The sequence below is a fragment of the Heloderma suspectum genome, chromosome 2, assembly GCF_057233095.1.
Source record: "Heloderma suspectum isolate Gila_16-S chromosome 2, 16-S_ref, whole genome shotgun sequence".
In the NCBI taxonomy this organism is placed as follows: Eukaryota; Metazoa; Chordata; class Lepidosauria; order Squamata; family Helodermatidae; genus Heloderma; species Heloderma suspectum.
Window position 1 is genome coordinate 182,438,383 of NC_139459.1, and position 25,949 is coordinate 182,464,331.

Below are 25,949 nucleotides of genomic sequence, written 5' to 3' on the forward strand. Positions count from 1 at the left end.
GGAAATAGTACTTCCCGGGATTTGGAAGCGATGCTTCTATGAATGCAGCCCAAAATAGCATTTGCCTTTTTTGCAGCCACATCACATTGTTGGCTCATATTCAGCTTGTGATCGACAACAATTCCAAGATCCTTCTCGCTTGTAGTGTGGTTGAGCCACGTATCCCCCATCTTGTAACTGTGCATTTGGTTTCTTTGTCCTAGGTGCAGAACTTGGCATTTATCCCTATTAAATGTCATTCTGTTGTTTTCTGCCCAGCGCTCCAGTCTATCCAGATCACTTTGAATTTTGTTTCTGTCTTCCAAAGTATTAGCTATCCCTCCCAATTTTGTGTCATCTGCAAATTTGATCAGCATTCCCTGCACCTCCTCCTCAAAGTCATTAATACAAATGTTGAAGAGCACTGGGCCCAGGACTGAGCCCTGCGGTACCCCACTCGTTACCTCTCCCCAGTTTGAGAAGGTCCCATTGAGAAGCACACTTTCAGTCCGATTCTGTAGCCAATTGTGGATCCACCAGATCGTTGTTTCATCTAGCCCACTTTGAGCTAGTTTGCTCATCAGGATATCATGGGGCATTTTGTCGAAAGCTTTGCTGAAGTCGAGGTATATGATGTCTACAGCATTCCCACGGTCTACAAGGGAGGTTACCTGATCAAAAAATGAGATCAGATTTGTCTGGCAGGACTTGTTTTTGACAAATCCATGTTGGCTTCGAGTAATCACGGCATTGTTGTCAAGGTGCTTGCAGATGGATTGCTTTATGATCTGCTCCAGAATTTTCCCAGGGATTGATGTCAGACTGACTGGTCTGTAGTTCCCAGGTTCCTCCTTTTGACCCTTTTTGAAGATAGGGACAATGTTAGCCCTCCTCCAGTCATCTGGCGCTTCCCCCGTCCTCCATGATTTCTCAAAGAGAATAGACAGCGGTTCTGAGAGTTCTTCTGCCAGTTCCTTTATTACTCTAGGATGCAGTTCATCTGGCCCTGGAGATTTGAACTCATTCAAAGTAATGAGGTGTTCCTTGACCATATGCTTATCGATCTCAAGCTGCAATCCTGCCCCTTCAGCCTGTACTTCACCTTTGCCAGGGGGGTCATAGACCCTCTTTTGGGAGAAGACTGAGCCAAAGTAGGAACTGAGCACCTCTGCCTTTTCTTTGTCATCTGTTATCGTTTTGCCATCCTTATTTAATAGCTGAACAACCATTTCTTTCCTCTGCCTTTTACTATGCATGTAGCTGAAGAAAGCCTTTTTGTTGTTTTTAACATCCCTCGCTAACCTCAGCTCATTCTCAGCTTTAGCCTTCCTGACGCCATCCCTGCAATTCTGTGCTATCTGCCTGTACTCTTCCTTTGTTACTTGGCCTTCTTTCCACTTCCTATATGTGTCCTTTTTTGTTTTCAGGTCATCCCTAAGCTTATTGTGAAGCCACATTGGCTTCTTCTGTTGTCTTCCACATATTATTCACCCCAATCTTGTTTTCTTTATATATTTTTTCTTTTCTTTTGGGGGATGGGGTGGAAGAGAAGAGATGGCTTTCTAGTATACCTCTAAATAACTGGTGCTGGGGACAAACTACAGGAGAGGGCTTGTGTTCTGCATGCGTTCCCTTGTGTTCTGCTTATGGGATTCCTGGAAACATCGGGTTGGCCAAAGCTGGAAACAGAATGTTTAACTAGATGACCCCTTGGCTGGGTCCAGCAGCACTTTCCTTATGTTCACCACCACCCAATTTAACCAGCTGTGTAATTTCACGTGATTTCCCTTGAGATAGGTCTATACTACCTGTGATCTACCAAACCAAATGCAGCCAACTACCCATGTATTTTGGTTTGCCAGAGACTTGATATCCGCCACACACACACACACAAACACACACTTCTGCAGTCCTAAGCAGGAAGCAAAACAAGACGTACAACAAGCCTCTGCTGGCCTACAATACAAGGCTGGCAAACCGTTTTGGGGGCTTTGTGGGTCACAAGTTTGCAGTCTTGATTTCAGACAAGTCCACGGTGGGAGTGACTGTTGCTGTGGAGTCTATCACAAGGCTCTGCCTAACACCCAATGAAGAGGATGACTAAAGAGCAAGACAGACTGTTTCTAGATATTAAGACAACGTTTGGAAGAGCAACTGACAAGAGCATTTCTGCTTCACTTGCTAAGCAGCCTGACCCAACTCAACATTAGGTCCAAGCTGCTGCCTGGAGTAACAGACTCTAGAGCAGGGGTAGACAACCTGGTGCCCCCAAGATGTTTTGGACTGCCATAATCCCTGAACTCTGGCCATTCTGCCTGGGGCTTATGGGAGTTGTAGTCCAAAACATCTGGAGAGCACCAGGTTGCCTACAACTGCTCTAGAGGAAGTACTTGTGAACAAAGACAACAAAGGCATGAGTAATCCTGAGGCAGGAGGAGGAGGAGCAGGGAGAGAAGCTTTAGCTGGCAGGGCGAATTGTGAGCAAGATACAAAAGGTAAGTGGATATTAATGTTCACTGTAGCTATCAGGGCAAGATTTGGCAGTCACACAGTGTGTGTGTCTGTGTGTGTATATATGGGAGAGAAAAAGAGAGAGAGACATGTCAGAATAGATGCAGTGATCTCAAAAGTTCGTCATCATGATGGCTACTTCAGATAATATTTCATCAACAATTATCATTAGACTGTGACTAAGAATTTCTGTCAATGTCATCTTTGAAGGATCACAGTTTCATTCTAAAGACATGCAGCCAATGTAGGAAGCCAACCAAGTTAATGCCCATTATGGGTACCCAGAAGACATAATATGACCTATGGATTTTTAGTGCTGGATGCTGTGAGGGTCTACACCTAGGATTAATTTTAGATACAGTCTTCATGGAAGATGTCTATCAACAACTACTAACCACCACTGCTAGAAAGGGACACTCCATGAATTTCTGTGGGGCATGCAGCTGGCTACTACTGGTGAGGGTGGGGGGAGTGTCGGGTTTCATGAACCTTTGATTAAGACAGCATGGCAATTCTTATTTCTCAATATAAAAATGACAACACTATTGCCATTCAGATGTGATGTTTGCCAAAGTAATTCTTAAAGATTTGAAAGTAATTAAGACATATCAGTTGGCAAAGCTCTCATCTCTTCTTCCTGGACTAAACTGGCTAGTTCACTGGAAAAGAGCACAGGACCAGACAGGAACACGTTTTGTTCTAATTATTTTTAAATGTTTTGGTTGCTGTCAAGGCTCTGATATGCAAGCAAGAAGAAAAAGAAAAAAGACAGGTGGCCTTGCTTACAGCATGGTTCGTTTCACAGATCACAATGAAGACTTCAGTTATTTTGCACCTTGTTACATTGTACTTTGTTTCTCTCTCCCCCACCCCATCCCTTTAGAGGTTATACAAGGGAGAAATTGGGCTGCTTCTTTTCTATGCTTTCTCTATTTATTTTTGAGGATTGCAAAGGATCATAAAAAGGCTCATTGCTTTTTCCTCCCCCCCCCCCGCCATTTCCATGCTCCTCCTATTGGGGTGATGCACCAAAACAAAGCCAGGGCTTTCCCCTTCGATGACGTAAAATCCTTGAGAGAATCCTTTTCAATCTAGCCATTAGGCACAGAAAGGCATTAACATTAAAAACCACACAAGGTCCAAGATTTAACTTTAAGCAAGAATACCACAAATTTCATGGCTGCAAACAAGGTCATTAAGGAGAAATGAACAGGGGTGGGGGTTGTTTTTTAAAGCAAGTATTTACCAGTTTCATATCAGCTACCCGTTGAAGGCTGCTCAGTGCTCCCACATGCAGACGGGAACCGCCATCAGTGACGTCAGAATGGTCTCCTGGCAACAACTAAGGGGGCCGTCCACCATGGGGATTTCCTGAAAATCTAGCATGAAAATTACCCACCTCCTCTAATGTCAAGATGTGCGACACGGCATTGGAATTCCTTTTAACCCTTTCTTGCAGAGGCACTGCTGTTCCCTGGCACAGTTCTCTTTGCCCAGTGCCCTGATTCCTTCAGCTAACAGTGGTGGGAGGGGGGAAATTCTGGGGGCTATGAGCCACTTGCAAATACAGGGCCAGCTGCTTGTTTCCAGAATGGAAAAAAATTATGCCCAACCATAAAAATAGCTCTTAACTCTTTCCTTCTCAAAAGCCTGATGAACTGCCTGTGCTACACAGAACAAAATGCGAATGAGGAAGATCAAGTTGGATCTCTTTCACAAATGAAGTTAGCTTAAAGCTCACAAATAGATCTGGTTCAACTTTTCATTGACTTCTGCTGTCCACCGCACAGGTCGGATACCAAATGAACAGAAAACTAAAAGTGATTTTGGGAGTGGGGGTGGGATAGGGAGGTAACAAAACTGAACCTTCACTGAATAGCAAAGAAGGATTCTAATGCTAGGGGTACATGTTGACTATTAGGAAAACAGGAGGTGCCCGCATGCACCCAAATCCTCAACTCAGTCCTATCTTTTCTGTTTTAAAAGATGTTAGCCATTTTAGAAGACAAGTAAAGGTGCTGCAAGTGACTCAGTTTATTGCAGCTTACTTTAAATGTCCTGGGCATGCACCAATAAAACATCCTGCATTTGAAAGGTAACAAACGAAAAGAAACCTCCTCTTAACTGGGCTAGAACAGCACTCAAGAAACCATCTACTGGAGTGGGGCTTGAAAAGAATAGGACGGAAAGAGAGGCGACAGCTATTCAGCAACTCACCACCACCCCTTCCCTTGCTGAATATTGGTTTCATAAGCACAAGGACAAAACCGAAGAGAACACCCACATGCTGAAGCAGTTATCATTCAGCAACCCACCCACCCCTGCCAAACCTCACCCATGACAAAACTGCCTAATGCAGGCAGCTCTCAGTTTAGTTTCCTTCTTCACCCCAAGCCCATGAATTAGCCCAGTTTGGATTCTGAAAAACATCTGCTGCATTTTCTATCCTATTTATTATTATTAATAATAATAATAATGTGTATTATACATGTTTCAGCCAAAGAGAGTTTGAGGATTTAACCAGTAATATAAAAGGTGACAGTGGAGAGAGGAGAGAAGCAGACCTAGATAAGATTCAGGGGAATCCCTTCTGGAAACCCCAGCCCAACACAAAACCCAACTTGACCATCAAGACAAACAGAGAAGGAAACCAAAAGGCATCCGTTTAATCTGACTGTGCTCAATGGCATACAGCCAGCAAGCTAATGGAGTGGTTGCTCAAACATAACAGTGAACATCCTTTCCTTGGATCTAAACAAACCTTTACCCCCCCCCCCAAAAAAAAGTGCAGGGCTTATGAGTGAGGTTGTGGGGAACATTTGGCTTCCCATTTTCAAAGCCAAGCAGGAGTTAAAATGAATGCAAAATCCTGTCAGCAGAGTCCAGTGGTGAAAATTCCTTAATGACACAAATGAGCTGTATGTTTATTGGGGATTCCCTTCTTCCCTCTAGGTAGATGCACAGCATATCACAGAAAACTGATGACACAGGAGTCACAGAGACCCTGCAAGGCTAGAGAAGGAGGCAGCGTGGGGAGAAGACATGAAATGAGAGACTCCTGCATCATTCAGAAGAAAAACCATTCTGAAAAATCTTATTAAAAAAGGCAGGCACCCCCCCCACACACACACACTGATGTACTATGATAGCCAAATAGCTGCACAATTAAATTACAAGACTAGATCCATTGATTTCTCTTGCTTTTTCTCCCCCACACCATTCCAAAATCATCAGAGACTTCACTCTAAAAATAAACTCACCCCGGTGAAAGCTGCACTCTGAGTAGGTCATCTATTTCCCCTTCTCAACAGGGACCTCATTGCCATGAACAGTTACCAGAGGAATTTTGCCCGGAGACCTCGGTTCTTGGAATCCTCTCTTTCTTTCCCCACAACACTGCCATGCCTGCCTGCCCCCCAGCCTCCAATGAAATGTGAATGCTCTGCACTACTGTTACAGCCAGCTAATTATTCTGACAAGCCGTTCGGAGGGAAGCAGACCCCAGCTGTTTGAAGGGATGGCATAGACAGCTCTGCCAACGGACACTTCCACACCCCCTCTTCTCCCTCATTCAAAGACTTGAGCGGAACTGCCTCCGCAAGGCTTAGGAAATGCGTTTAAAGATACAGCATCCTCTTTTCCACCACTAAGCACAGCAGTAAGGGGAGAGCAGCCAAATTAAATGGGAGCATCTTTTTCTACTGAAGCTGTGCTCACTGGGAAAGCAAGACTGTTATCAGTGCAGCTATGACCCTGCTCAATATGAATTCACACACAGATGAATCAGCTGTTTACATCTACCTGATGTTCAAACTGAAACAGCTGCACGTTGACTTCCCACTTGACAGACACATTTGCCCAGCCTTACAGATATATATTTAATTGCCAGCCCACAGAAAAGTGTTAGTAAGCTGGCCATTTACATCTATATGTCTTCTAAATGATTGCTGTTGTGTTGGTCCCAAAGGGTAAGAAATAGAAAGTAGGTATATAATGGGTTGGATCCATACTAGGTAAGTTGCAATTCGTTCCCGCTGAATGTAGGATCTGAGTCACGACTACCTTTTCACATTGATTTCAGTGAGACCTAAGTGCAACTTAGTCTGGATCCAACCCAATATCTTTTACTGCACCAACACAGCTTTGTGTGGAAGTATGTAGATTTTTCAGTTTCACAGGACACTACTTTGGGCTGCTGGATGATGGGTCCTGCGAAATTAAAAAGTTTACATACACTTGTGCATGAAGCCCTTACCACCACCACTCCTTCCCCTGGTAAGCTGCATAAAGTGAGAGAGAACAGCAGGAACAGATCCACTGTGGCATGACTTAGGGGATGAAACTGCACCAGACCCAATCCAGAACAGATCTAGGCAGATCTGCCCATTACTAGTACATGCAAAACACCATCAGAGTGCTCTGCTGTGTTTTCCAGGCCACAGAAACATAGCATAATGCTGCGACAACGGACATTCTCCTGGTTTAAGCAGCAGGCAGACATACCTGACAACTGTTAAGTAACTGCTACTTACCCCAGACAGGTAGGAGCAAAGTGCACAGATTATTTATAGGATATAGAGGACCATTGTTCTCCTGATATTTTACACTGGATTTTACACCAAAACCTGGCATACAAATTTAGATTCCTAAGGTGTGTGTTTTTAATAAATTCTACATTCATCAATATATTTAATGAGTACTTAAATTGAAGCTCTTCTAAACATTAAACAAATGAGATGATAATTAATGCAAATGCAAAACTAGTTGATGCTGAGGGGATTTTAAACAAATGGGTCCTTTCACATCAGCTCTCATGGACCTCTGTTTCCCATATGAACATACCTGCACACTTTGGTAATCTATGGAGGCCTTTCTCCATGTTACTCCCCTGCAAGAAGGACAGAGGGTGGAAATGCAGGGCAGGGCCTTTTCAGTGGTGGTACTGAGGCTCTGGAACTCACTCTTCAGATACGAGTGCCTTGCTAGCTCTCTCTGTCAGTTGGGTATTCAGTAAAAAGGGGTTTCTTTTAGAAGAATTTTTGAACCCCTTAAGTTTTGAAGCTCTGTTAACTCCTGGGGCTTCCATTGTGAGTTTATTGTTTTGAATTTGTTCTATATTGTTTAATTTGTTTTATTATTATAAATATGGTTATAAGTGTATGATTATACATTTTACATTTACAATTGTATATATACATTCGTTTGTTTTAAAATTTATTTACTGGATATTATATTTTATTATTTTGTAAGCTACCACCTGGGTCAAAAAGCAGGATAAAAATCTCTCAAATAAAGGAAAATTCCTGATGCTCATACGTTTAAAAGCATGTAGTCAGCATCTCTAAAAGACCCCATCCACTCAGACCAACCAAATGCCCTGCATTTAATAAATTTCTCCCACCTTACTTGTTCACTGTCCAAATACTATTTATTAAATTTCTATTCCACCCAACAGCCAAAGCTCAAAAAGGTGTTAAAACCATAAAATATAAAATTATAAAACATAGCATGAACAACTAAAAATAAAACAGCTGCAGAATAAAACCAAAGTAAAACCAACAGCAGCACTAAGATCTAAAAAGTTCTAACATCATTTTTAAAAACTGAAGGACTAAAAAGCCTGAGAGAATTCAAAGGTCTTCATTTAGCACTATAAAGACCACAATGTAGGCGCCAGGCAAGACTACCTGGGGAGGACATTCTACAACCAGGGTGCCACCACAGAAAAGGCCATCTCCTTGGAAACCACTTGCCCCTGAAGAAGACTAAAAAAATATCAAAATTCTGTAAACATCTGAAATATCAGGTTCCCAATAGCAAACTAGCCTATTTATTTAAAAAAATTAGCAGAACTGCATATTTTCTATTGATTTTCATACTCCACGTTTAGTTTTCTTAGCAAAAGTGCTGGCACAGAATACACTTCATGAACCAAATCTGGGGCATACTGTATTCATGGGGCCACTATCATGGCAGCGATCTTAGTATCTTACAACCTTAAAAATGCTTCCTCTTGCCACTATGTTCCCCATGCACATAACAAGACTATTATGCACATTTAACACAGTAATTTGTCCTTCATCTCACAGGAATTCTGTTCTGAAAGCTTATAATGTTTTATTAAAGGGAAATTAGCTAGAACACACTGTGGTGAAATACAAACTCCTACATCCCCATTTTTAATTTTTAGGCACCTAGGATTTTTCCAGTTCAGATCATAAAATGGATATGACTGAATATATGTATGTTTAATTGTCAGAATGTCCTTAATAAAAATAAAGAAGAAAAGCTCAACATTTGTAAGCGGCAGATACAAAATTTGATATAGGATGTTAGAACTCTTTATGGTACAACAGAAAGTTAGATACAGACAATTCAATTCCATCCGTGAAGACTCTACCATCAAGAAAGCTCACATTCTGAAACTACTCTTCAGTAGGAAACCCATGAGCAAAACCAGGCCATAGCCTATACCAAACCTACGCTTCCATCTTTTCCCTTTCCCACATAAAGAAAATTATGCTACAAAGTCGCTCCTCCCCTCCTTCCCCACACGTTTCTTAGTTTGGGTCTTAAACTAGTAGGTACTGTCCTCCCATAGTTTTATCCAGTACTTGACCATTCAACCACTGTTAAGTAACTTCCATTTTTCTTGGAGAATGTTTTTAAAGCCAGACTTTCTAAAAACCCAAGTTCTGTCTAACTGAAGGCAGAATGTATTTCTGAAGGCAGAATCTACCGGCCTATCTATGAAGGCAGATTCTATTGTTCCCTATCTCATGCAGTCATTGTACGCCTCTGTCTTGACATACATTTAGGACCAAGCCTCCAGCATCCTTGCTTTTAATTCTTGTTAAAAAGCCTGCCACCACTTCATATCTTTTTCAGAAACATGGAGCTCCACATAAGTTAGCATTGCCACTTCTTTAGGTCTGCAGTTCACACAACACTTCTACGAGGATGTAAGCTGTAAGGTTACCATCCTATTTCCAAAAGTTATGCAGAACCATATGCTGATATGTGACAAGTTGTGATCTAACCTTGTAATGAACCAGTCACACAAATTCTTTGCCATAGACAGAACCACAAGTCACCCATCTACCATGCTGAAAGGGGAACACAACTTGGCCTGAAAATTCACAGAGTCTCATGACTTTGATGCAGTAGCAGACACAGGGCTCCATCATGCCCCAACTTTGTTATTTTACTTCTGACAGAGAAGCAATGAGCACTTCGTACTATGTGAACAGAGTGCAAGGCCATTGCCAATCCTGACTCCCTACCATGTGACCATATTATACATATAGCTGAAATCACACATACGTTGTACATGATAACATAACACAAGAAATGGTGTTGTTCACAGAACAAACTCAGTTGAAAAATCCAAGAAAAAAAAGAATAAGCTAAAACAAGGCCCAGGAGATAAACGCCAAAGATCAATGAAAAAAGAAAACAAACTCTGAACTATTACTCTTGCAGTGATTTATCTGCAAGGGATGCTAAAAGCAACAAAAAAGCTTTCTTCAGCTACGTGCACAGTAAAAGGCAGAGGAAAGAAATGGTTGTTCAGCTATTAAATAAGGATGGCAAAATGATAACAGATGACAAAGAAAAGGCAGAAGTGCTCAATTCCTACTTTGGCTCAGTCTTCTCCCAAAAGAGGGTCTATGACCCCCCTGGCAAAGGCGAAGTACAGGCTGAAGGGGCAGCATTGCAGCTTGAGATCGATAAGTAGATGTTCCTTGACCTACTTTGAATGACTTCAGATCTCCAGGGCCAGATGAACTGCACCCTATAGTAATAAAGGAAATGGCAGAAGAACTCTCAGAACCACTGTCTATTCTCTTTGAGAAATCATGGAGGACGGGGGAAGTGCCAGATGACTGGAGGAGGGCTACTGTTGTTCCTATCTTCAAAAAGGGTCAAAAGGAGGAACCTGGGAACTACAGACCAGTCAGTCTGACATCAATCCCTGGGAAAATTCTGGAGCAGATCATAAAGCAATCCATCTGCAAGCACCTTGAAAACAATGCAGTGATTACTCGAAGCCAACATGGATTTGTCAAGAACAAATCCTGCCAGACGAATCTGATCACATTTTTTGATCAGGTAACCTCCCTTGTGGACTGTGGGAATGCTGTGGACATCATATACCTCGACTTCAGCAAAGCTTTTGACAAAGTGCCCCATGATATCCTGATGAGCAAACTAGCTCAAAGTGGGCTAGATGAAACAACGATCCGGTGGATCCACAGCTGGCTACAGGATCAGACTCAAAGAGTGCTTATCAGTGGGATCTTCTCAAACTGGGGAGAGGTAACACCGCAGGGCTCAGTCCTGGGCCCAGTGCTCGTCAACATTTTGATTAATGACTTTGAGGAGGAGGTGCAGGGAATGCTGATCAAACTTGCAGATGACACCAAATTGGGCGGCATAGCTAATACTCTGGAAGACAGAAACAAAATTCAAAGTGATCTGGATAGACTGGAGCGCTGGGCAAAAAACAACAGAATGACATTTAATAGGGATAAATGTCAAGTTCTGCACCTAGGAAAAAAAAACCAAATGCACAGTTACAAGATGGGGGATACGTGGCTCAACAACACTACAGGTGAGAAGGAATTGTTGTAGATCACAAGCTGAATATGAGCCAACAAGGCAATGTGGCTGCAAAAAAGGCAAATGCTATTTTGGGCTGCGTTAATAGAGGCATAGCTTCCAAATCCCGGGAGGTACTATTTCCCCTCTACTCAGCACTGGTTAGGCCTCATCTGGAGTACTGTGTCCAGTTCTGGGCACCACACTTCAAGAAGGATGCAGACAAACTGGAGATGGTTCAGAGAGGGGCAACAAAGATGATCAGGGGACTGGAAACATAGCCCTATGAGGGGAGACTGAAAGAACTGGGCATGTTTAGCCTTGAGAAGACTGAGGGGAGATAGGATAGCGCTCTTCAAGGATTTGAAAGGCTGTCACAGAGAGGAAGGCCAGCATCTCTTCTCGATCATCCCAGAATGCAGGACACGGAATAATGGGCTCAAGTTACAGGAAGCCAGATTCTGGCTGAACATCAGGAAAAACTTCGTGACTGTTAGAGCAATACGACAATGGAACCAATTACCTAGGGAGGAAGTGGGCTTTCCCACACTGGAGGCCTTCAAGATGAGGCTGGACAGCCATCTGTCGGGGATGCTCTGACTTGGATTCCTGCACTGAGCAGGGGGTTGGACTCGATGGTCTTGTAGGCCCCTTCCAACCCTATTATTCTATGATTCTGATTCTATGATTCTATCTTATATCCCTAAGGGAGTCATGCAATGTTACTAGACCATGAATTTTTTTACTAGCCTGCCCACAATATGCTAGTTATCTAGGGCCTAAAACTTTCTTTAAAAAAACATCAAATAGCTTTTGGTCAACTTCCCTACACGGTTGCCTAGAGGCAATTCCTAATCATCACATGTAACCAGGTGAATGGTTATTTACAAGCCTTCCCTAAGCATGGAGCCACAATGTCATAAAAAGGTCTTTTCTTATCTATGGGTGCATCAAAAGAGTATGCTGGTGTGCTCTGAAATGTAGGAATTGTTTCCAACTCAGTTTTTCTAACTCTGGTAGATTTTGCTTACGCTTAAACAATAGCATCCTTGACTTTCTAACTTTCAGTTCATCTTTACATCATTCCAAAGCATATGCCTACCTGCTTTAGCAAAACATTTCCAGAACTTTTTTTTTGCTTTCTAAATTGACCAAACAGTTCTATATATGTCAGCAGACACCTTACTTTTTCAATCTGCAGCATCTGGCAATTTTTATTCTTATTTTAGGAAATGTCTGTGCACCTAAGGATTTCTTTTAATGGTAAACTTTCTCCTTGGAGACAGTGGCTCTGGGGTGGAAGAACTGCAAGTGGGCTCCCTTGACAAGTATGAATGACAATGAGGGATTGGGCCACACCTCACATACCACCTGCTTGTTCTTTGTCTTTCACACCTGAGTGCCACTTATTTAGGCATAGCAGGTGCATGCAATGGAAAGTAGGTCAGAGACACAGGAGAGATGCTGAAGCATTTGTGTTTTAGACTTGCAATGGAGAGGCCTATATGTTAAAAAAAAAAAAAAAAAACCTCACTTGGCACAGTTGGTACAAAAAGCTTCAACAAGCAAATCACTGAAGAGTAGAGCCCTGAATAGGACCCCCACCTACTATGAGCTACTCCCATGCCATTGGGGTAATTTACTATAAAGATGGAAGCTTTGTTTGTCCCTTTTAAAGCAGGAGGGGACAACCTAGGCCCCAGGTTCAATCCTTGACATCTTCAGTTAAAGGAGATCAGATACTGGGGCTGGAAAAGACCCCTGCCCTGACCCCCTGAAGAGCCACTGTGTTAGATAGACTAGCAGTCTGGCTGAAAATATGGCAGTTTTATATGTTCATATTTTACAGCCTCCATTCTCCATTTCTCTTCACAAGAAGTATGAAATCCAAGAAGTAGTTCCATTTGCTCCCTCCCCAACAGTAGCCTGCTAGGAGTATACTACTTAAAGTGGAAGCAGAGGCAGGTCGGGACACACACACACACCAGCATGAAGATGCTCCTCTCACCAGCACTACACAGTCTAAAGCTTCCCTTCTCACCTCTGATGCATTATGACAACATAAGGGAGTTTTAATCCATTTTTTCCCAAGGACCGTTTTTGTCCCCGCCCCCCACCCTCCAAATGAAAAAACTGAACAGCTTTGTATTATGAAATATTTTATTTTAGAATTTAAGACAGTGTGTGTGTGCGCGCGTGTGCATGTCTATAAGGAGGGAGAGAGTTACCCAGCCTTTACTCCTCCCTCCAAAAAAAATTATTTCTAAAAACTATGTAATAGTAACACTTTTATAGAAAGGCTAGAGATGTAAAATATCTGGAAATAATGAAGCTATGGGGGCAAATGTTTTTTTTTTCCTCTCTGTAAGATGCCCAGCACAGTTAGTTCTTTCATTCCTTATTACAATTATTGATCTAAAGTATATTTTACTGATAGACATTTATGCTCATTTCCCAACATGTGAGTAGAGTCACCACTGTGCATTCTTGACAGTAAATGTGCATTCTTGACAGCTTGGGCTTTGTTCACTTTGTTCACAGAGTCCTGTGTTTCTGATGCTGTAGCAGTTATTTAATGTACTTCTAATCTATTCAGATAATAATTACAAATTTACTGAGTTTACTTTTAAAAGTTTTTAAATATAATGATAGTTTTATGAACGAACTAAGTCACATATAAAATAACTTTAGGAACAGAAAGGCTGCTTTATGTTCTTAAAGTAGCCCTCCCCAACCTGGTGCCCTCTGAATGTTTTGGACTACAATGCCCCGCATACCTGACCATTGGCCATGGTGTCTGAGGCTGATGGGAGCTGAAATCCAAAATAGCTGGAAGGCACCAGGTTAGGGAAGGCTGTCTTAAAGCAACAAAGTGACTTTAGACCCGTAAAGAGCACTAAAAAAAAAAAAAAATTGCTTGTTTTTCCATTTTTCTGAACCCCCTGGAAAAAAACTTTTTCCAGAAATGTTACATCTCTCTCCACCACCATGAAGGCTAGTAAAGTTTTGGAAGAACTACAGATGAAGGCTGAGATTCTGAAGAGTCCATCCTAGATACAAAATTGTACACGTGGTAAAGTTTAAAACAAGCAAACAAGCAGTGGTCAGAAGACTTATTGAAGTAACCATACTGGCAACTCAGAACCATTCTGCTAAATTCCTGAACTTGAATTTTAGAGGCCATGGACTTTCCCCTCAAGACTTAGGAGGGGGGAATCAAAACAAGATCCATACTTCTTTTCCTGAATGATCTAGTCATTGTTGAAAAACAGGGGTGCAGAACCTCAGGCCTGGGGGCCACATCCAGCCCACCTGGAGTCCCAAAGCAGCCCTCTAGGGTTCCCTGATAGCCACCCCCCTTTCCCCCAACCACCAATCATTAGGTGGTTGCAGCTTTTGTGCAGTTTGTTTCACCACTCTAAAAGTTTGAAATGCCTGTCTTAAGGCCTAGTTATTGGTAGTAAGAGCTTTAAGCTAAAATATGATGGTACTTTTGGTCCCACCCCTTTTGCCTTTGGCCCCACCTACCATTGGAGCACAGCCCCAAGGGCTTCTCCAAAATGGAATTCAGCCCTTGGGCTGAAAGAGGTTCTGCACCCCTGTTGTAAACATTCAGTCAATTATCCCACAACTAAATAAAATCATCCTTTTGCTCCTATGTTCAGAGCTAAACTGGTCCATCATTTTGATTTGTGTTTGCTTGATTCATGTGATCTCTCTCAGTTTCTTTTTGCATTCTACAACTTATGATCACAAACCAGTAGGCTTGACCCAGGAAGTTTTCACACCAAGAGTCATAAGTCATGGTAGGAGTTTTTAGCCCTAGCAGTTGCAAAGCCTCAAAGCTCACGGGTTGGTCTTAGGCAAGTTACTATTGCCAAGCCTAACCTACCTCAAAGGATTGCTGCAAGGATACATGAGATACAAAGAGCTAGCTTCGAGAGCAGGTAAGGAGTGACACCAGCAGTTCTTCCCTAGATAAAAAAAAAAATGTAAGAGAGTCTTCCATGCATACCTGGTCAACTTCATACCGTTCATTACTACTTACAAACGTTACCACATGTGCCCTTTCAAATTACTCTTAAGTGGGAGTTTAAAAGGTTACTGTCTGTGAAACAGATGGGTCAAAACCCCAATGGAAATTCCAAGGTTGATATCCGAAGTGAGACAACTGCAGCCTCCTAGATTGCTAACCTTACACCACCACATTCAAGCAGCCGTGGAGGTGTTACCAGAGGCAAGACCTGTTTTGTCCTCAGATCACCCCACTGTGGTGAGCAATTGTGCCACAGCCAGCACTGTATGCAAGTTACATGCAGCCATGCCACTAGCTACTTCTGCAGCACTTAAAAAACAGCCCAGAGGAACCTAGGGGCAGCATTTATAGAGCTGGCTTGGAATAACATTTGGAGTCAGCTCAGAGGATGTACAGCTGGCTTCGGCAAATGTTTGAAACAAGATTTCTGAAATTAGGTCAGAAGCAAAAAAAAAAAAAATAGCATTTCGCTAGTTAGGAGCTGACAAGGAACTGCTCCTGCCCTAGATTTGAGCTATCCAGTGGAGGATGAATAACAGAGGCAGCATACAAAACAAATAAAAAAGCAAGGCCTAACCAATGGCAGACACAGCATTTTAGAATTCAAAGTTGCATGCTGCCAGTCATGTTGATCAATTTACTGAGGGGCAAGCCTGCTCCTTGGCTCTCCCATCTCCCCAACCAAAAGCCTGCAAGGCTTTGTGATGCACAACAGTAACAATGAACGATCCAGTGATCTGGAAGTCATGCACCTGCTCTGTGCCAGTGAGACATTGTTCCAGCCACAGAAGGGGCAGTCTGCTTTTGTCAGCTCTCTGGCTGGCACTGGTATTGGAACAACCCACAATGCCAGAAGAGAGGATGCCATCTAACTGTCCATTCAAAAGTGTTCAGGGAAGTACTGTCCCAACTGTTACAAGTCATCATCTTTCTAAAGCAGGAACCTTAGCGTGTTGCAAGTCAAAATCCAAAGAACTGAGCAACCCCAAAAGGGAACTCCATAAATTAGGGCAAAGAAATCCAGTCTGACTTCCAGAGGGGTAGCGATGTTTGTCTGTTGCAGCAAAAACAACAAGAGTCTTGTGGCACCTTAAAGGCTAAGAAATTTATTGTAGTGTGGTTTTCATGGGCACTGTGGACCACAACAGCTTAAGCCAGAATAAATTTGTTAGCCCTTAAGGTGCCACAAGACTTTTAGTTGTTTTGTCCAATCTGATGTGTTTTTATTTAACAAAATCATTAAGGGAATTAGTACTGGAGTCTATGGGGGGACAAGGGAGTTCATGCATATCTTACTTTTCACCAAGAAGCCTTCTCCCATTAATCTCACGTGTCAGCTCACCAATGCTGAAAATGCAGTTTACTCATGTTCAGATGTACTCACTCCTTTACTACTACTTCACAAGTTCTAGGGCTGAGCCTTTGCACCAAAAGCTGAGCCCTGTATCAAATGAAGCTCTGCTCAGGCACTCCATTTTACCTTTATAAGTTTGGTCTCTCTGTAGTTATGTCTCTTGAAAGCTTCCCTTTGAAAAATGATTGGAGTCTCTCAACCATGGTTGCACCTGATGCTACAAAGGAAACTCCACTTTTTGCAAGGCAACTGCATCCCAACACTAAAGCAGCTTTCCCCAAGCTGGTGCCCTCCAGCTGTGTTTGACAACAGCCCCAGCATCCCCCAACCAACATGACCAAGCTCCACATTGAGGATCTGAGCCTATGCGACTAGGATAGACCAGGAGATTTCTCACCATTTTAACTGGATGTGGTCAAAGTCCATCTCAAGCCTACAAAATAAGAACTCTACCTTGTGCATGGGTCCTGTTTCAAAACATTCAGGACATGTCAGCTTATACTTTTAACACTTACCAATAAGGATGAATCCGATTACATTCAGACAAATGGTGATTCACTAACTCTGTTCAGGCGTTACTCACCCAAAGAAGCAACACGCATACGTGGCTGCAAGGCTGTGCATTTAGCCCTGCCGCCAATGTCACGTGGCTCTTCCCAGCCCCCCAAATGAAGAGGGTGAAGGTCTGCAGCAGGGAACTTTTTATATTTTTTGGAACCCTGGAAGAAGTTATTTTAAGCTTTACTATTTATTTATTTATTTATTCATTCATTCATTCATTCATTCATTCTATTTCTATATGCCCAATAGCCAAAGTAAAGGTGTTTACTATGGAGAAGGGGGGAAATTAATACACATACTGCAGCAAGGAAGGGGCAAGGCAAAAGCAGTATGAACCATAAGCTGACCTGCTGGCCACAAATCCAGATTCTGCAACCACCACTCATATTCCATGCAAAGAGGCCACAGATCAACAATAGATACACAATGAAAACACCACTTCTATTAGTGTTTGTATTTTGTGTTCCTTGGTTTGCACACTTGTGTTCTGAACCAAAGATCTGCTTCTTGCAGTTAAAAAAATAGCAGTGTGGCATGGGGCAAGGTATGAGGAAGTAATGGACAGTTGGGATGAATACAAACAAGCCAATTTTGCCTCTCCATGTGATCAGGTACCCGATCACACTGAGAAATGTTTGTGTGAACCTGACCAGAGGAAGGGAGAGTGAATGAAGTGCAAAGCAGCGCTGAGGCATGTTCATGTAAAAGAGGGGAATGGACTGTTCACTGGGAAATGCTTCCCCAATCCAACAATACAGGGATTTTCAAGATGCATTCCTCTTATCAGGGGATCCCCAATGAGAAGAGTGTTTAATTTATCCATACATACATAAAGCACCATCCATCTGCATAGTGCTTTACAAAGAATAAAGACAGGACCATGCCTCATGGTGCTTACAATCTAAAAAAATAATACACACGGGACAACAGAGGGGAATGGAGGCGGGGCTGAAGAGGGGGAAAGTAGGCAATTATTATTCATTTATGTGTTTATATCCTGCTGTTTAAGGCAAGCCTTCACAAATCAACGTACAATAACTCAATACAAATACATATCATTTAAGCAATAATGATCATTAGACAATTTTGTAAAAGCAATCTCACTATAATTACAAAAGCTAAGCAGCAGTTAAAATTAAAAAGCCAGCGCAGTACTTTAATAGAAAAACAAATTATTGGAGTTACACTAACTTAGGCTTAGTAGCAGTAGGGTATATGGAATACAGGGCTGTGCCAAAAGCTTCACAGAAAAGATCAGTCGTGGGCGACAAGCTTCCCTGAAATAAATGCTTGCTCAACCCTACAAATATGCACCTGCAATATGTGCAGATATAAGGTGAGTCTCAGGTTATATTGGGCAACACTGAGGCTTGACAGAGCAGGCCTGACCAGTACCCCTTGTGTACTGAAAGTGCACCCCTGGGCATAATCCTTAGCAACACATAAGGGTTACTTGGCAGATAAGTGATGTGGGAAGTGTTCCCTGAATTTAAAAGAACTGAGGACTACTGCTACAAGATAAGCACCACTTTAGAGATATTTGCTTTTCTATGTTCTAAACAACACACAAATGCACAGTATTGGGAAAGCTCCATGTATTTTGGAAGGCTTCTAGTCATTACATTCCTGTTCATAATCCAATAATACTCTTCCCTTCCCACTACTTTTGAACTACATGCCTACTGCTGCACTCAAAGTGAAGAGCAACTGGTCAGCAATTTGACCATTCTAAATGAAGTAAACCGAGCTAAGAAGGGAGCACAGCAGTCTATACTCTCAGCTCAGGCAGTATACACACAGGCAAACACACACACACATACACACAATGATCATTTATTATCATAGGCTGTGGTCTCCCTTTCTTATCCTTTCCGAAGCTGTTGACGGCAGAATTTGACATGAACCGAAACTGTCAAGAGCTCAAGACAGACACGTGGGCTTTAATGAGTGGGTGGGGCGGGGGGAGAGAACCATACTGCTTCATTCAGCTCCAAACAATGATAAATAATTCAGGAAGAGAAATGCCGCAATACAGAGCACACAGCAGGGTTTAAAAATAGAACACACCGAAGTCAAAGGAGGAGACACAGAGACAGTGCAAGCACCATATAGAACAGGAATCTGTGTCAACAAATCAGAAGCCACCAGATGCTGCGATCATGACAGAGCTGGCTGCCGCCAGATTGCAGCGATCACGACATCCTGTTGTCGCCCAACACAGTGCTTGTTTTTTTAAAAAGCTGGTTCTTCTTTCTGGAATGCTGCAATTAATTGTGAAGAAAATACCAATGTCAGAAGATAAAACCTTGCTTCATTTTGGTTTTTGCTAACCATTTGAATTCATACCGTTCATCACCAAATGCAGAAAGTCTAAAAAAGGGGTTTGAAGAAGGGGTTAGAAGACTCATGTCTCTGCAGATGTTCCAGGTACCAAACCAAGCTCCAATTTAGCTAGCCATATTTATTGCCTCTGACATCCATCTCTACCTGAATACACATAAACTGCTCATCCATTATCTCTTGTAAAATGCTACACGCATGGAAGCAGGAACACAGAAAACAGAGGACAGTTCTAACAACCATCTTGTTTCTGGATTTCCCCTATTACTGCTCTATTTATAACAACTTTTCTGAATGACTCCTCCTCAAGAAATTATGACTTTCACTTCTGAGAGACCCATGTTTGGGGGAGGCAGAGGGAGAGATTTCAAGTTCTTATGTGCCAAAATAAAAATTACAGACACCAGCATAAAAGTTTTAAGCATGTGGGTGATCACACACCTACAACTGTTCCAGCCCTGATGTACCCTTTATTTTCAGAGCTGCTTTACCTATACTTCTTAGATTGTGAACGACTTAGGGATAGGAACATGTCCATCACTTATGTAAAATTGATCTAAATGATCCTGGTTACTTCTAACAGAAGATACTACCGATCTAAAATTAAATAAAATAATTGGGTGACTGAGTGGACAGCCCTGAGGGAAAGAATGACAACCTTGAACTTTGGCTCACTCTCCAGCTTTGCTATATGTTCCCGTTGTCTCTCAGGAGACTACACCATATCTGCCCTATGGTTCTTTTAAGTTCCCAAACTGAAAAAAGGATCAACTTACTGGACTCTTAAAAGCAACAATGACAGAAAATGGTAAATTTCTAAACACTGCTCTTATGATTGCATCCCAGAGGTATCTGTTTTTGCACTGAGAGTTGTGAAGCAAATCACAGGGGTCAGTTGCACATCAGTAAGTATCAAGCACAACCGGCCAGAGGGAGCTAGCTACTGTACAGCAAACACAGCCTTGGTTTGTGCCTGGGCTCCCAATAGGCAACAAGAAACTAGAAGCTTCATAGAGGAATACGAGTGTGGGGCTCAAAATGCTCCTGTGCTAAGAAAATGTAAGAGAGCGGTGTCACTATAATCTCTTCCCATTCTTTTATAGGGGAAAAATGAGGGTAAAGCAAAACTCCTTTACACCTGCAAATATGAACTCAGAATGCTTAACAGACCCAATAATGAGCACCTCAGATTGAGTTAGGTTCCTGGGGGTTAGGGAGATGTCATGTTCTAGATTTATGCTTAAGACAAACAATATTTAATTTCAGTCTTAATCACTGAAGAATACATAAAGCACTGCAAGGCATCACTGGTCCACTTCTCAGAAATTCAGTCTTAATGGAAGCCTTGGCTGTAATCAACCAAACCACTGTTCTGATTTTAATGGAGTGCTTTCTGCTACCTTGCCTAGCTATTAACACAATTAAATTAAAGCCATCACATTTACCTCCAAACATTAAACACTTAATATCTAAATACAGTGCAATGGGCTTAGAAATAAAGGGTGAGTGGGAAAATGTGGTATTGGAGAGATGCAGAAGTTCAATCAGTATTTTGCTTTGCTGTTAACAACTCTGCCCGCACTGCATGTTACAGCTGACTGAGAAAAGGTGGTAAAAATATATCAAGCAGGATGCAGAGGAGTGTCCCTTCAACATGCCACCCCCCAACAGCCAGGAAAATAACTTTTTCTTTTCCCAAACTCTTTTTTCCACCAAGCAGGAGAATGTGGGAACTCACACTATGCATCAGCAAGTGCCAATGATGAAATTATGGGGGTCTCCCCCAAGTTAAAAGATAAGTGCTTCACCTGTTGGCTTTTGTTTGCATCTAAAGCAAGCCATTTAAAAGAAAAGGGAGTGAAGGAGGACCAGGTGAATCTAAAACAAGCTCTTAGATCCTCAGAGAAGATATAAAAGAAAGCACAAGCCTGTGAAAGAAAAAAAGACATGTCCCACTTGCCTCCAATATCAAACACACTACAAAGAGGGGGGGGAATCAGAGAGGCAATTAAACTGCCACCACCTGTCTGAGGGATCAGCCAGGGAGTTCTGAATCCACCATACATGTTGAGAGCTATGGTCTTATCCAGGAAGCAAGAGTTTGGGAGAAATGGGGGTGGGGAGTGGTTTGAAAAAACAGCAAAGAGGAATTTGGTTTGAAAAAACAGCAAAGAGGCTTTCTTGGTGGATCTTCCCCACCACACCCCCACCCCAAGCTTCTTAGGTACAGTTTTAATCCTGCTGCTTTTATGATTTTGTGGCTTTCAGTTTATTATGTTTTTATATTTGCATTTGAATTGTTTCTTTCTTTTTGTAAACTGTCCTGGTAATATTACTAAAGGGTGGCATAAAAATTAGATTAAATAAATAAGCAGCTACAATGCTATGCACAATTCCTTAGAAATAAGCACCACTTAATTTAGCAGGACACTTCTAAGCAAACAAGCAAAGAATCAGGTTGGAATAGTCAAATGCTAGAAGAGATCAACATCAGTGGAGTAGGGCTGAATATCTGACCAATTTAAAAAGGTTTTTAAAAATCTAGTCAATCAATTAGCAAGTACTGATCAAACACAAATAAAGCATTTTTAAGCAGAACTGTCAGCCAATTAAAGAACTATCAAGTGATAGTTGTTTAAACAGGTGAATTAAATGTAAATAAATTTGCATGTTACCAAAACCTCAAGATAGGTGCCTTTGAAATATTAATATGGTTTCTGGAATTTTTCTTATGGCCAACACAGCTACCTTTGTTTTTGGTGTGAAATGTAAGGTAACTTTTATTTATTAAATTCTATGTTATTGACTACTCGCTGTCAGAAATCCAATTTTAATACTGGGTTTTTCTTCCCTATTAAGCTAACACATCAACACCAAAAACATCCTCAAAATATAAACAATTGTGCCTTTAACTCACAGCATTAGCAATTAAAAGTTGCCCTCACCAATCAACCAAAACTTAAGTTGATTTAATAACAACTTAATATCTAGTATAAGAAGTCAACAAGCATTCCTCCAACTTATAACAACCTATCAGGATGTGCTGCACAAACAGTAAGCAGCCTTTTTAGCAAGTGTGCTACAACTAACGTCCAAAAATATTGGATAGTGTCAAGTCTAGTGCACACTATACTATATGTGCAAGTCGCTTCTTCACCCCACCCCATCATATCTTCGGGGTTTGCCTCTGTCTACTGAACTGGGGGATTGGTAGTTATGCAGTCTGAACAGGAATGCAAGAACGTAGGCCAGGCTATGCCAAGCTCAGACCCATATGCCCTTCTACTCCTAATCCAAGTGCCACAAACTCCAGTTTCCTGTGCTACTAGTGGCACCAATGGGCTACATGACAAGAAGCTTTAACAGTTTTCCCATGTTTAAAAATCCCTTGGCTCCCAATTTAATGTTTCACACACACTCGTGCATTTAAATTCAGTCCATAGCCTTCAGTTCTGTTTCTAGCAGTCACTGTAAAATGACTGACACCAGCGAAGAGGTCACTCTCTGGGGTTTTAAAGCAACACGGGCAGCTCTAGCCTTGGCAAAAACAACTTGCGCTCCTTTTACTGGATGCTTCCTTTAGAGAAGGCTGCAGTTCCAATAGCAAACCAGTAGGAAGTGTTCTATCATGCTGAGGACTAAAAAAAGAACTTGAGATATGCATTGTTGTTTGTTTATAAGTTGACAGCATTCTCACAATGGGCTTTCCTGCCTTCAGTTATCACTGAATGGAAACACTGGCTTGTTGTATTCTTGGTGACTGCAACTGAAATAAAGACTTCTGTTCTTCCAACACTTCACAGACTGGAAGGTTTGGAATATTGTAAGAACTGGAGCAGCAAGACAGAGCAGGACGTCACACTTCATGCTCACATGGTTGCAGTCCAAAACATAGCGTAAATCATTTTAAAATTTCACAAATTGGTCTTAAACTAGAGGTTTTCATGGCATTCCTTACAAAAGCAGGGGTTATGTGCAAGAAGTCTGTCTGACACACTAGTATATACACTCAAGCATGAGCAAGCACAGCATCACAAAAGTGATTTAAATGATGGTGTCACCTATATTCCACTTTTACTGCAAGACTGAAAGTAACTTTTTTTTCTTTACTGTATTGAAAGACATGAAGAAAATATCCTCAGAAGGGCTCCAGAAAGCAAACACTGGCTTTTTCTGGAGAAATATTAATAGAATTTTAATGACAAATTATGCATACTATAAAAGCAGCATACAAGGTAATTCAGATGGCAGTCATCAATTTTATTTTAAGGCAATTCTTGAAAGAATAGTTCAGGCACCTAGAGGATTATGGGAAAATATAATCAGCAGCATGATTTACAGACCCTGTTTATCGCTTCATGCTCCAAAGCATGGTTTTTCTAGTGGTAAGTAATCACTTTAGGTTCTTTTTAAAATTATAAACCTCTTTTTCTGAAGATGCTACCACTATCTCCCCATCAGTGGTAATAAGTCTTCAAGTGTAATCCTCAACTTTGTGAACACATCACCAGAACCATCAGTCTTTGAAACCCTGGACACCAAATCCCCACTGCCGCAGTATTCAAATGTACAGCCTGACAATCCAGTCATGTGACTCCGTGAAGAAAGGGGTGGGTTGGGATATATCACTGGAGAAAACCAGCACTGCTGGAAATATTCTCCTTTTATACATGACAATGGCACCATGGGCTGTTGTATTTCAAATGGTAGGCCCTGTACCTCAAGATTTTGTAGAGTGCCTGTTATTTATTTATTTATTTATTGCATTTATACCCCGCCTTTCTCCCTCTCGCAAGGAACTCAAGGTGGCTGTTACTACATTCAGACCAACTGTACCCAACCTGGAAGGGCTAGCTAAAGTAATGGATGCTACTCCTCAGATAGAGCCCCCATTTGTACCTAATGGTGGTAAATCATGGGTTAATTAAGCCACGACTTGCTGCAGCACGTGCTTGATGCATGCTGCTGCCATTTTGAATATTCAACCTCTGATCAACATGCAAACTCAGACCCTATGGGTTAATCATGGGTTACTTCTTAGGTTAACTGTGGGTTGTTTAACCCAAGACTAACCCATAGTGTCCAGGTTCACCCATCACAGAATAACCTCTGATCCGAGGTTGCATAATCAAAATGGCAACAGCATGCAACGCAAGCAAATCATGGGTTAATTAATTCACCCATGCTTTGTCACTGTTATATGCGATTGTGTTTGGAGGACATGTCTTTAATGTGTTAATTATAATAGCTGCAAGCTTTAAAACAGTTTTAATCTATAATTAAAGCTAAAATAGATTAAGCTACAGGTTTAATTTGCACTCAATTAATCGGTGGGGCTGATACTGAAAGAAGGATTAGCGTACAGAGTACTAAGATGCACCTGCCCCCTGTCAAATTTAAGGAAAGAGAAAGATGTTCTCTCTTCTGGTTGTTATCTGAAGCTAGCACAATGGCATGGCCAAATAATCATGCACTTTTTCATAAAAGCACTGAGCTTACAACATTTGTGGATTAATGCATAGCTATCATTTCAGATATTGGCACGTGCACATGTGTGGGAGTCTGCAGCTGCTTGGGACATTTTTATTCGAGCATGATGTAACACAATGCAACTTATATATGAAACATAATGGTGACCACAATTCATAAAATCATTAAGTGCACTACAACAGCTTTGAGCAATCATACAATTGCAATTTTTAGAAATTTGATATAATATACATGTACACATGCACACTTCAGCAAAGGAGATCGTTACCTTGTCGTGGTGCTGGAGCTGGAGCACCTCAATGACGTCGTGAGCTAAACCGTGAAGGGACACCCAAGACGGGAAGGTCATGGCAGAGAGGTCAGACTAAATACAATCCCTGGGGAAGGAAACGGTAACCCACCCCAGTATTCTCGCCATGAAAACTAAATGGATCAGTACAACCAGAGATACGTCGGTATACCATCGGAAGATGGGACTCCCAGGTCAGAAGATGGTCAAAATGCTACTGGGGAGGAACAGAGGATAAGTTCAACTAGCCCCAGATGTGATGACGCAGCTAGCTCAAAGCCGAAAGGACGGCTAGCAGCCAATGGTACTGGTGGTGAATGACGAATCCGATGTTCTAAAGATCAACACACCATAGGAACCTGGAATGTAAGATCTATGAGCCAGGGCAAATTGGATGTGGTTACTGGGGAGATGTCAAGATTAAATATAGACATTTTGGGTGTCAGTGAACTGAAATGGACTGGAATAGGCCACTTCACATCAAATGACCACCAGATCTACTACTGTGGACAACAGGACCACAGAAGAAATGGAGGAGCCTTCATAATTAATAATAAAGTGGCTAAAGCAGTGCTTGGATACAATCCAAACAATGACAGAATGATCTCAATTCGAATTCAGGGTAAGCATTTAACACCACAGTGATCCAAATATACGCCCCAACCACAGATGCTGAAGAAGCAGAAGTAGATCAGTTCTGTGAGGATCTGCAGCACCTACTGGATAGTACGCCGAACAAAGATGTTATTTTCATTACAGGAGACTAGAATGCTAAGGTGGGTAGTCAA

At 41.8% G+C, this 25,949-nt stretch overlaps 1 protein-coding gene across 4 annotated transcripts in view; it reads right to left on the reverse strand.

Moving 5' to 3' along the window:
* Positions 1 to 25,949, reverse strand: part of R3HDM2 (R3H domain containing 2) — a 172,514-nt gene that overhangs the window by 89,630 nt on the left and 56,935 nt on the right. The window lies entirely within an intron of this gene.